Source organism: Dama dama, chromosome 9, assembly GCF_033118175.1.
Source record: "Dama dama isolate Ldn47 chromosome 9, ASM3311817v1, whole genome shotgun sequence".
NCBI lineage: Eukaryota > Metazoa > Chordata > Mammalia > Artiodactyla > Cervidae > Dama > Dama dama.
In genome coordinates, this window is record NC_083689.1 from 97,813,834 (window position 1) to 97,827,311 (window position 13,478).

Here is a 13,478-nt window from a genome sequence, read left to right on the forward strand (position 1 = left end):
TTTTAGTCTCCTTTTTTATTCACCACCTCCAGATTCTTATAAACCTCTTATTTTTTGAATCTTTCTTCCTTCCTCTCCAAAAAAATGCCTGAATTTTAAGTCATGAAGATTCTTATATCTTGAAAATTTTCCTCTTTAGTCTTGCTTATTTCTATTCATTCTTTATTTTTTTAAGTATAATTTCCATTTTCTTATATTTTCACAGAACAGTATTTCTTACTTATTTCTTTAAGTAAGTCTTTATGGACTTATATCCTTACACAGGTTTTGGTGGAGGTCTTGGGACAGTACCCACAGGTCTAAATTAGGGTGGATGGAGGTGTTCGGTCTGTCCTGACTTAGTGAGAACGATTCCTGACTCCCATGTTGTGAATGGTACAACTCCTGCGGTATTGTAGTTTTACGTATGGCTTGGGAAGCATATTGGCGTCAAACACTCCTTCAGAAATGACCCTGATGGCTATAGCCTCTCTTGTGTTCCAAGTGATGACTTCTCAATGGCCTTGTCCTCTGACACGCATCAGGCATAGTTGGTACAGTGAATAGGCGGCACATGGCCATGCCCCTTTTGGCATGACCACTGTTCCTTCTTTCCTTGGTCATCTTGGAAGTGAGGACTTGAGAGAAGATTCTTTCCACTCATTCTTTAAGTCCCTGCATGAACTTTCAGAGAATGGACTGATAAAAGAGTACATTTTCTTGAGGGAGGAAGGCGAGTGAAGACTGAAAAGAACAAAAGGAGAAATATACGAATATTAACATTTCAATACATCTTTTTTAGTCCTTTACTCAGGTGACCTAACTACAATACTTTTAAATTGTTTTAGACAACAAAGTTTGGTCTTGAGTTATCAACTTTGTCTTGAACTTAAAAACTGATTCTTCTTATGACTTCGAGTACAAAACTATTAATGACTCCTATTTCCTAGAAATTAAAAAAAAAAAAAAACTTTTCAAGATTTGTCAATTCATTGAGAAATCAGGGATACTCTTTTATATACATTGCATTCATCCTATATTTTCTAACATTGTCTTTCATAAGTATATCCTTTCCATGTTTATTCTAATCATAAAAATCATAGAAAATTTTATTCTTATTTTATATTAGTCTGGCATTTTGAAGTAATGAGTCAACAGTCAGCAATCACTTACTGGACAATCACTCCAGATGTATGTTAGGGACTGAATCATCTCCTAGGGATACAAAGATAGAAGCCCTAGTCAGAAGCCCTATTCTTAACGTGAGTAATTGTGAACTCCATTTCATCCTGGTCACTGCATAAAAAGGTATGCTTTACGAGAGTCACAATTCCTGTGTAATCATAATGATGCATACCAAATTATATTGACTTGTGCCATATTCTGGCTGTTTCTTATGGGAAACAGGAATTACAGGGTTAAAAAAAATCCCCCTCCAGATAAAGGGCCAACTCTTATTTTGTCCTGTTGTCACGGAAAATAAGATGTTGGGAAAGGGCATAGTTGTCAGAGAGAAACTTAGGGCTTAAGAAGGGTGTTGTAAAGGGCCATAATAATCCAAATTATTTTAGGACAGAGGGACCAAACTACTGTTTTCTTGAGGAAGAAATGTATACTTTTCTAGGCTGAAGCACAATTATACGTGAATTGGGACTTATCTAAGAGAAAAGATGAGTTAAGAAATAAGAATATAGTTAAATGGAAGATTTAATTATGAAAATATTAGTAATTAGGTTTAAGGGTTCATCATTCATTTATTGATTCAGCAGTATTTGTTATCTACATGTTCCATGTCAGATGCTAAAAATAAAGCAATACAAATATAGGACCTCCCCCAACCCCCGTCTCCCATCTGTGGGAACTCTCAGTCTAGGAATTTTAAAAAGATGTACATTTGTATTTCTCTAAGTGAGTAGTGTCTACTAAAGTTCTGTAATAAGCAGGTACTTGTGAAATATTCAGTGAGTAAGACCTTAATGTCATTCATTAATTATTTGCTTAAAAAAAAAGACACACGCCCTGACCATAAATAAGATATTCAGTTCAGTTCAGTCGCTCAGTCATGTCCGACTCCTTGTGATGCCGTGGAGAGCAGTACACCAGGCCTCCCTGTCCATCACCAGTTCCCTGACCCCACTCAAACTCATGTCCACCGAGTTGGTGATGTCATACACCCATCTCATCCTCTGTCGTCCCCTTCTCCTGCCTTCATCTTGCCCAGCATCAGGGTCTTTTCCAATGAGTCAGTTCTTCGCATCAGGTGGTCAAACTGTTGGAGCTTCAGCTTCAGCATCAGTCCTTCCAATGAGTATTCAGGACTGATTAGAATTGACTAGTTTGATCTCCTTGCAATCCAAGGGACTCTCAAGAGTTTTCTCCCACACCACAGTTCAAAAGCATCAATTCTTCAGCGCTGTTTTCTTTATGGCCTAACTCTCACAACCATACATGACTGCTGGAAAAATGACAGGTTTGACTAGACAGACATTTGTTGGCAAAATAATGTCTCTGCTTTTTAATGTTCAGGTTATTCATAGGTTTTTTTTTTTTTTCCCCCAAGGAGTGAGCATATTTTAATTTCATGGCTGCAGTCACCATCTGCAGTGATTTTGGAGAAAAAGAAAATAAAGTCTGCCACTGTTTCCAGCAGGAGAAAAGGAAAGATATACCCATCTGAATGCAGAGTTCCAAAGAGTAGCAAGGAGAGATAAGAAAGCCTTCCTCAGTGATCAGTGCAAAGAAATAGAGGAAAATAATAGAATGGGAAAGACCAGAGATCTCTTCAAGAAAATTAGAGATACTAAGGGAACATTTCATGCAAAGATGGGCACAATAAAGGACAGAAACAGAAGATATTAAGAGGAGGCAAGAATACACAGAAGAACTGTACAAAAAAGATCTTTATGACCCAGATAACCATGACGGTGTAATCACTCACCTAGAGCCAGACATCCTGGAATGCGAAGTCAAGTGGGTCTTAGGAAACATCTCTATGAAGAGAGCTAGTGGAGGTGATGGAATTCAAGTTGAGCTATTTCAAATCCTAAAAGAGGATGTTGTGAAAGTGCTGCACTCAATATGTCAGCCAATTTGGAAAACTCAGCAGTGGCCACAGGACTGGAAAAGGTCAGTTTTCATTCCAATCTCAAAGAAAGGCAATGCCAAAGAATGTTCAAACTACTGCACAATTGCACTCGTTTCACAGGCTAGAAAATTAATGCTCAAAGTTCTGCAAGTAATGCTTCAATAGTACGTGAACCAAGAACTTCCAGATGTTCAAGCTGGTTTTAGAAAAGGCAGAGGAACCAGACATCAAATTGCCAACAACTGTTGGATTGTAGAAAAAGCAAGAGAGTTCCAGAAAGGCATCTACTTTTGCTTTATTGACTATGCCAAAGCCTTTGACTGTGTGGATCACAACACACCTTGGAAAATTCTTAAAGAGGAGGAAATGCCAGACTACCTCACCTGCATCCCAAGAAATCTGTATGGAGATCAAGAAGCAACAGTTAAAACCAGACATGGAACAATGGACTGGTTCCATATTGGAGTACACTGGAAAGGAGTACATCAAGACTGTATATTCTTATCCTGTTTATTTAACTTATATGTAGAGTACATCATGCAAAATGCTGGGCTGGATGAAGCTCAAGCTGAAATCAAGATTGCCAGGAGAAGTATCAATAACCTCAGATATGCAGCTGACACCACCCTTATGGCAGAAAATGAAGAGGAACTAAAGAGCCTCTTGATGAGGGTAAAAGAGGAGGGTGAAAAAGCTGGCTTAAAACTCAACATTAAAAAAACTAAGATCATGGTATCTGGTCCTATCACTTCATGGCATATAGATGGAGAAAACAATGGATAAAGTGGCAGAAACATATAACTCATATTTATATAGGCCTTGATAATTGCTAAGCAGTGGTAAGTGCCTTATGTTGATTTAAAAAAAATTGGATTCTTGCTATATCTCTATAAAGTAAGTACTGCTGTTATAGATGAGGAAAGTAATTTACAGAGGTTAAGTAAATTGGTCCTAAGATCCTATTGCTACTAATGCCTGACCTGAATTTTGAAAGGAGCAGATATTCCAGGTTCTTCTCTTAATTACTATACCACACTGGATTCTGTTGCCTTCCATGTGGTTGGCAGGCTCCCAGGATCTAAAAGTCTTACATTCTTTTACTCTCTATTGTTGATATTGTTCTAATACAGAATACAGAAAATAATTTAATCCTTGCATCATTTCTATGAAAATTTTCTTACAATGATTTATGACAAACAGGTCACCAGTCATCTAACGGAATAGAGAAAGAGCTACTTATTTAATTGGCATGCTGTCTCAATCAAAAAACATAAACCTCCCACTTGCTGTCTGTCAGAGTTCCCACTATGAGTTACACTTCTAGGATAAGACCTTCAACTCTCAATGAAAAAATAATTAACAAAATAGTATGGTTCTGGTGCAAAAAAAGACTCATAAATTAATGGAAGAGAATAGAGAGTCCAGCAAATACCCATGCACAATTATGGTTAGTTGATCTGTAACGAAGGAGGCAAGAATATATAATGCAAGAAAGACAGTCTCTTTAATAAGTAGCATTGGGAAATCCAGACAGCTATATGTAAAAGATGAAGCTATTCTTTCACAACATATACAAAAATAAACTCAAATGGATTAAAGACTTAAATGTAAGAACTTAAACTCTGAAAAGCCTAGACGAAAACAGAGGCAGTATGTTCTTCCACATCAGTATTAGCAGTATTTTTGGATCTATCTGCTGAGACAATGGAAACAAAAGCAAAATTAAACAAATGGGACTACATTGCACAATGTGGGAAACCGTTAAGAAAACAAAGAGGCAACCTACTGAATGGGGGAATATATTTGCAAATGATATGGTCAATACCAAAAATATAAGCAATTTAATTGAAAAATAACCATAAGATCTTTCCAGACATTTTTCCAAAGAAATACAGATGGCCAATAGACATGGGGAAAGATGCTCACCATCACTCATAATCAGGGAAATGCAAGCAAAGTCACAATGAGACATCACTCCACATCTGTCCTAATGGTTGTCATCAAAAAGACAACAAATAACAAGTGCTGGCAGGAGTGTGGAGCAACAGGAACTCTTGTGCACTGTTGATGGGAATGAAAATTAATGCAGCCATTGTGGGAAGCAGTATAGTGTTTCCCCCAAAAAACTAAAAATAGAGCTACTATATGACCTAGTAATTTCACTCCTGAATATTTGTCCAAAGAAAACTAAAACTCTAACTTCAAAAACTATGTGCACCCCAAGCTGGAATCAAGATTGCGAGGGGAAATATCAATAACCTGAGATTCGCAGATGACACCACCCTTATGGCAGAAAGTGAAAAAGAACTAAAGAGCCTCTTGATGAAAGTGAAAGAAGAGAGTGAAAAAGTTGGCTTAAAACTCAACATTCAGAAAATGAAGATCATGGCGTCTGGCCCCACCACTTCATGGCAAATAGATGGGGAAACATGGAAACAGTGATAGACTATTTTTTGGGCTCCAAGATCACTGTAGATGGTGACTGCAGTCATGAAATTAAAAAATACTTGCTGCTTGAAAGAAAAGCTATGACCTACCTAGGAAGCATATTAAAAAGCACAGACATTATTTTGCCAACAAAGGTCCATCTAGTCAGAGCTATGATTTTCCCAGTAGTCATGTATGGATGTGAGAGTTGAATCATAAAGAAAGCTGCACACCAAAGAACTGATGATTTTGAACTGTGATGTTGGAGAAGATTCTTGGGATCCCTTGGACTGCAAGGAGATCAAACCTAAAAGAAATCAGTCCTGAATACTCATTGGAATGACTGATGCTGAAGCTGTAGCTCCAGTACTTTGGCCACCTGATCGAAAGAACTGACTCACTAGAAAAGAAAAGATCCCGATGCTGGACAAGATATAAGGCAGGAGGAGAAGGTGACAACAGAGGACGAGCATCACCTCACCGACTCAATGGACATGATTTTGAGCAAGCTCCGGGAGTTGGCAATGGACAGGGAAGCCTGGTGTGCTGCAGTCCATGGGGTTGCAAAGAGTCGGACACAACTGAGCAATGAATTGAGAAGCAAGCTAAATGCCCATTGACAGATGAGTGGATAAAGAAGATGTGGTATGTATGCAGGATGGGCTATTACTCAGAGTTAAAAACAGAATGAAAGTTTGCAATTTGCAGCAACATGGATTGACCCGGAGGGTTTTATGCTAAGTGAAACTTAGCTTTCAAACAGAGAAAGACAAAAACTGTATTTTCACTTATATGTGGAACCTAAAACATGAAACAGATAAACAAACTGTACAGAACAGAAACAGACTCACATATAAAGGGAAGAAACAAGTGATTGCCCGAGGGGAGGCAGATAGAGGGCTGTTGAAATAGATGAAGGAGATTTAGAGGTACAAACTATCAGTTATAAAGTGAGTCATAGGGATGTAGTATATAGTACAGGGAATATAGTCAGTAATATTTTAATAACTTTGGTGCATACTGTAAGTCAAACATACTTCAATTAAAAAAAAATAAGTTTAGTTGTTTGTGGTTGTTTAAATCCCTCATCTTCAACTCTTTCCAGTAATTTGTTGGACAAATTCTACTCAGTATTATGTTTATTATATTGAGATGATGTTTGAGTCATCTTTTATTTGTCAGGTACTGACTAGGTACTGGAAATGCCAGAGTGGGAAAAAAAAAAAAAGTACACATTGTCTCATGGAACTGGATTCTTTTTTTTGTTGTTGTTCTCATGCTTGATTTTTATTTATTTAAAAAAAAAATTTTTTTTTTGCATATCTTTTTACTTTTATTTTTTTTCCATTTATTTTAATTAGTTGGAGGCTAATTACTTTACAATATTGTAGTGGTTTTTGCCATACATTGACATGAATCAGCCATGGACTTACATGTATTCCCCATCCCGATCCCCCCTCCCGCCTCCCTCTCCATCCCATCCCTCTGGGTCTTCCCAGTGCACCATCCCCGAGCACTTGTCTCATGCATCCAACCTGGGCTGGTGAGGAACTGGATTCTTGGTGGGCTGGGAATGGAGACAAAAATCTATCTATCTATCTAGCATCTCTATCTTTCTAGGTGGTTATGTTAAATATTAAGAATAAAACTAAAGCAGAGTGAAAGAAGAAAAGTCAAGAAGGGTGCAGTTAATAGGTGGATTAGGAAAGGTTTCCCAGATGAGATGACATTTGAGTACATACTTGAAGTGAATATTAGCTGTGAGGACATCTGAGAAGAGCTTTCACATCAAGGAACCTTTGGGACAGCTCTGTGCTAAATATGGGAATGCTGAAACTGATGAAAGAGAATGCAATAGTATATAAATTGTCTGTGAGCCAATTTGACTATTGAAAGTTTGCACCTGTTTGTAAACACACACAGCAGTGATTTTCAGATCCCTTTGAATATATTTTAAATTATATTTCTTATAATGACAGTAAAGTAATTGTTCATTCTGTTTAGGGACTTACTGGCCCTTCGATTTTGAAAGCTGATGTGTAAGAAGTACAGCATTCACTGAATTTTTCTTTTGTGAATATGACTCCTCCACAATGATGTATTTTAGCTGCAAACACTATTTCTCTCTGCATTTCTTTGTTCTTTTATTATTTATTGTTTTCCGTGTTGCATATTTTATAATTGTTCTATCTTTTACATGAATAGCATAAGTAGATTTCCAAGCTTCTAGTTTGCTGAAAGGTATTAGAACTTATAGTTGTCTGTGCTTAGTCACTCAGTCGTGTCTAACTCTTTGTGACACCATGGACTGTATAATCCACCAGGCTCCTCTGCCCATGGGGATTCTCCAGGTAAGAATACTGGGGTGGGTTGCCATGCCCTCCTCCAGGGGATATTCCCAACCCAGGGATCCAACCAGGTCTTCAGCATTGTGGGCAAATTCTTTTATCATCTGAGCCAGCAGTGAACCAGTGAAGTTGCTCAGTTGTGTCCAATTCTTTGTAATCCCATGGACTGTAGTCCACCAGGCTTCTCCATTCATGGAATTTTCCAGGCAAGAGTACTGGAGTGGGCTGCCATTTCCTTCTCCAGGGGATCTTCCTGACCCAGAGATTGAACCCAGGTCTGCTGCATTGCAGGCAGATGCTTTACCGTCTGTGCTACCAGGGAAGCCCAAGAATCGTGAAGTGGGTAGCCTATCCCTTCTCTATGGGATCTTCCCCACCCAGGAATTGAACCAGAGTGTCCTGCATAGCAGGTGAGCTACCAAGGAAGCGGTTTAATTGGAGAAATTTTTAAATGACCTAATAAACCACTACATTTTGACTGTTCTGAATAAATGAAACTTTTTTTTAAGTTCATTTTGTCAACCGTAGCAAGATTTTTCCCCTAATAAACTGGTTCTGGATCAGAAAGTAAAGCAAATATTTCAACTAGCAGTTACAACTGATTTGTGAGTGCTACAGCCAGTAAATAGTTCTTCCTCCTTTTTTTTGTTTTTTTAAATAAGCATAAAAACTCATTTGAGTTGTCAGGGGCATTTTCTCTAAGCACTGAAGCTCTTTAGAATATCATTTTAAGAAGTTAAAAGTGAGAAAAGTAACTTGGCAGAGAAATATAACTATGTAAGAATGATAAAATTGGCATTTTAAAACTTTTACTAAATAATTTAGGAATCTTGTAAAGTAATGACAATTATTTCATTATAATAGATGAAGTCAGAAGGTCAGTGCAACCATAAAAGTGCAACTTTTTTTTTGATGGTCAAGCAACCTTATAGGGCTGGTCTTTAATTTATACTGTGGTGTACACTGAAGTTTGTTATCAGATTAACCCCATTTCTGACAGTGAATCAATTATATACATGAAGTCAATAAACAATGTATACAGTTATGTCATTTCCCTATTTTATTTTTTACATTTTAGACTGTATTTATTAAAATATGATTTCATGTCTTTTGAATCCAACTATATGAAAGATGATTATACTCTGTAGGTCTTTTTTTCTAGTAGTTCATTTTTTAAATTAAGGTAAAATGTATATAACATACAGTTTATTTACCATACATGTCCTGCTCAGTGATTTTTAAATAGACATGTACAGTTTTGCCACCATCATTACAATTCAGTTCTAGAATACTTCATAACCCAGCAAAGTTCCCTTGTGCCCATGTACAATCACTCCGAGCTCCTCTTGCCAGCTTCAGGCAAGCACTGCTCTGCTTTCTTTACAGTTTTGTCTTCCCTAGACATCTCATGTAACTGGAATCATACAGTGTGAAGTCTTTTGTATCTGGCTTCTTTTGTTTAGCCTAATGCTCTTGAGTGGCTTAAAAGCTGTCGGAAGTAAATGCGACAAAGCGTGGAGTCAGACTCGTCATACCCTATCACACTGACAGAGTGCCTCCGTGAGCATGACTTGACTGTGTCCTCCCATATGGAACACAAGCTTTCCAGACATGCACAAAGGTCGTTAACAGATCGTGCCGTTCTAGCCCAATCTACTCTTATGGTTCCAGACGGAGCACTGATGATTTTGTAGCTTATAGTTTACCATTCATTACTCACTAAGCCAATCTGCAGAGGATACATAGATCTGCATCAATCAGCAGTCTCTCCACATCCTCCCACACCTCTTTTCATCTTCACTGTTTATCAGTCTTTCTTCTCTTAGTGGTTCATTGTGGATGAACCAGCCTTGATGACTTCAGTTGACAGTGACTAAACAACATCACTCACATACTCTATTCTGCAACATTGCAAAAATTGCTGACAGTCTAGTAGGTAACCCTTGCCTGAACTTCTCTTCATTATCACTGTATGGGGAATGACTTAAAGAAGTCATATGAGTAGTATAAGAAATAAGTAAAGGTGGCTTGGACTAAGGTGGTTGCAATGGAGATGTTGAAAGATGATACCTATGAGGCATGTTATTGGTTATTTATTATTTGCTTATATTTACTGCATTCCATTATTCCACTTAAGTCATACCAGAGGAGCAAGCTAAGTTTCAGAGAAACTAGAAAACTTTCCCAAGATAATTTAATAAAAGCTTGAACTGTATTTTGACCTCCAACCAGCCTGACTATACGTTTTGTTCTATTTTCTGTTTATTTGAAATATCAAAAGCTCTTTATCCATGAAAACAAAAGAGAACAAACAAAATACCTGTATCATGGAGGAGGGAGATGTAAAGACAAATCATTCATGCGATCCAGTATAAACACTGAAGCACTTCAGTGAGTGTTTCTACACAATCCTTTTATTTTTTTAATTTTTTTCCTGTATAAGAAAATAAGTGTCTTTTCTCTCATATCAGTTTTATAATCTTAATTTTTATGTACAAATTTAATATAAGCAGTTTCCCTATCTCATCAAAAATTTGTAGAGGGGTTCAACAAATTTTATACATATATAAGTATATATGTATATACACATATTCAGATATTTTTATTCAAGGCAATAATATGAAAAAATCCTTGAAATGATAAGAGAACTAAATCTTCCACATATCAAAAGCAAAATTAAATTCCAAAAAATGTTGAATCAGGAAAAAATCTTCAAAACTACTGATATATTCTACAAACATTATTGTAATTCAAGTAAAAATAAAGGATTATTTAAGCAAAAAATCTAGAACCCTGTAAAGAGGAAAAATGTTCAGTTGGCTTTGTATTTTTAAGCAGAAATACCCAATGGCATGAGATAATTAGGATCAGTTCAGTTCAGTTCAGTCGCTCAGTCGTGTCCAACTCTGTGACCCCATGGACTGCAGCATGGAAGGCCTCCCTGTCCATCACCAACTCCCGGAGTTTACACAAACTCATGTCCATTGAGTCAGTGATGCCATCCAACCATCTTATCCTCTGTCTTCCCCTTTTCCTCCTGCCTGCAATCTTCCTCAGCATCAAGGTCTTCTCAAATGAGTCAGTTCTTTGCATCAGGTGGCCGAAGTATTGGAGTTTCAGCTTCAGCATCAGTCCCTCCAATGAATATTTAGGACTGATCTCCTTTAGGATTGACTGGTTGGATCTCCTTGCTGTCCAAGGGACTCTCAAGAATCTTCTCCAACACCACAGTTCAAAAGCATCAATTCTTTGGTGCTCAGATTTCTTTGTAGTCCAACTCTCACATCTATACATGACTACCGGAAAAACCAAAGCTTTGACTAGACAGCTGACTTTGTCAGCAAAGTGATGTCTCTGCTTTCTAATATGCTGTCTAGGTTGGTCAGAGTTTTTATTCCAAAGAGTAAGCATCTTTTAATTTCATGGCTGCAGTCACCATCTGCAGTGATTTTGGAGCCCAACAAAATAAAGTCTCTTGCTATTTCCATTGTTTCCCCATTTATTTGCCATGAAGTGATGGGACCAGATGCCATGATCTTTGTTTTTCTGAATGTTGAGTTTTAAGCCAACTTTTTCACTCTCCTCTTTCACCGTCATCAAGAGGCTCTTTAGTTCTTCACTTTCTGTCATAAGATAATTAGGATACATACAAATAAAATTGAAAACCGAATTTCTAGTTACTGTAGAGTCATATTCAAAAGAATGAACCATGTTTTATCTAACCATTAGCATATTGAAAACAATTTATGTTATTTCCATTTTTATGTAATTGTTCATTTATTCAAGAATCTTTTCACTATAGTTTTGGAGATAGTGTTTGTAGTAGTCAGCTATTGTCACTATAATTATATATAACAATTTACCCCTAAACTAACCAATTTAAAACCAAATCACTGTTTTTTTCATATCCAAGTCTTTGGGTTGGCTTTGACTGTGTTGAATTTGACACTTGGATGCAAATTCGAGGCATTTCGGCTCCAAACATATCTCATTTTCTGGCTAGTCAGTGTGCACTCTTCTTATAGCACAGGCCAAAGAGCAATAGCAAGATAGTAGGTGGAAACCCTATGATGCTTCTTGAGATTTTGTCTCAGACTAGCAAACATTCCATTAGTTAAACAATTCACATAACTAGTCTCAATGTTAACAGGGAAGTATACTCTGCATCAAGGGGAATGATATAAATACTTTTTGAAATATAATCCAATCTATCAAAATCATTAGTCAAATATTGAAACCAGTGATTGTGTAATTGCAGTTTAGGTATAAGGTTATTTTATCTACTATGAGGTTGAGGTAATGTTTTGTGCAGCTGATATATAGCTGGCAATATTTAGAATTTAACTAGGTAAATGAGAAGGAGTGAAAGAGTGTTTAACCAAATGGAATGATATCCCAAAAGACTCATTTATGAAAGGAACATTAATGTGTTGAAAGGAAAGACATGTGTTAATGTGACTAAGCTGGAGAAAGTGAAAATTTGATTTTAAGTCGGATTTCTGGGGGGGATAAATATTAATCTTTAAAAAGCCAATATGCCAAATGACCAATTTGTTGAAAGGTAATTTGCTGAAAATCAATGTTGACCTAATAATCGATTGACCTAATAATCAAATTTAAATAAATAACATTTTAAAGTATCAGGCAGGGTTTATAGCAATTTATGTTACATGATAGCTTGTTTAATCTTTGAGTATTTTTTTAGCATTTTATTTTTATTTTTAATTTATTATTGCTCTTTTGTTGAGGCTGACCAATGTTTAATATATTAATTTTGTTTTCTGCATTTTGAAACTTTGACTTTAGAAAATGAAAAAACTTTGCAAACTTCTAATTTTAGCATTTACATGTTTTGAATATCAAGGATTTTCCCCTAAATCACAGAGTTTCTCTATTCTATTAATTTGCAGCTCAGTCTTTTCTTAAATGTATTTTAGTCCAACATATATCTTAACTTACTTAGTTGAATGAAAATTTTATGTTTATTGTGAAAATGGAAAGCATACTTAGTTTCTGAAATGCACTCAGTGGATATACTTCGCTGCATTGAGAATCGTGGTGCATCGATGTTAGGGAAGCTGAAAGTATACAAAAACAGCGCTCAAACTATGAAAAAAAAGTTCTAAAAGAGCATCAAGTTTATTCCATACAAATTCATGCAATTTTGAATATAATTAATAGATGCACATTTTAAATTCGTGGGATTTGTGTATGTGTGTGTGTGTGTATGCTCATGTGTGTATATGCACGTTAAGTGAATCTTTGCTAAGCCTTTTTAGTTTCACAATTTAAAATATGCATTTTCCATTTCATACACACAAAAATATAAACCACCATCTTTTGTCTCTTTTGTTGTCATATTGTGAACGTCATGACTGCCAGTATGTACCAGGTACTAGTTTACCTTTGCTTTACGTGTGAGTCCTAAGGTTATCTTTGCTTGCAAATTTGATTTAGGTTCACTGGAGCTCATGAGTCATTTATTACTAAAAGATACTTTTTCCAGTGTTACTATTCAGATATCTAGAATAACATCTATATACCCCCAAACCACCACCCCCCCCGCCCCCCCGAGATGAAACCACTAACCACTGATCCAACAAACTGAAACGCTGACCAAAAAGCAATCTCAATTTATA

General features: G+C 36.6%; 1 pseudogene; it reads right to left on the reverse strand.

Moving 5' to 3' along the window:
• Nucleotides 1-256: 256 nt before the first annotated feature.
• LOC133061502 (small ribosomal subunit protein eS26-like) lies at nt 257-603 on the reverse strand (annotated as a pseudogene).
• Nucleotides 604-13,478: the final 12,875 nt, after the last annotated feature.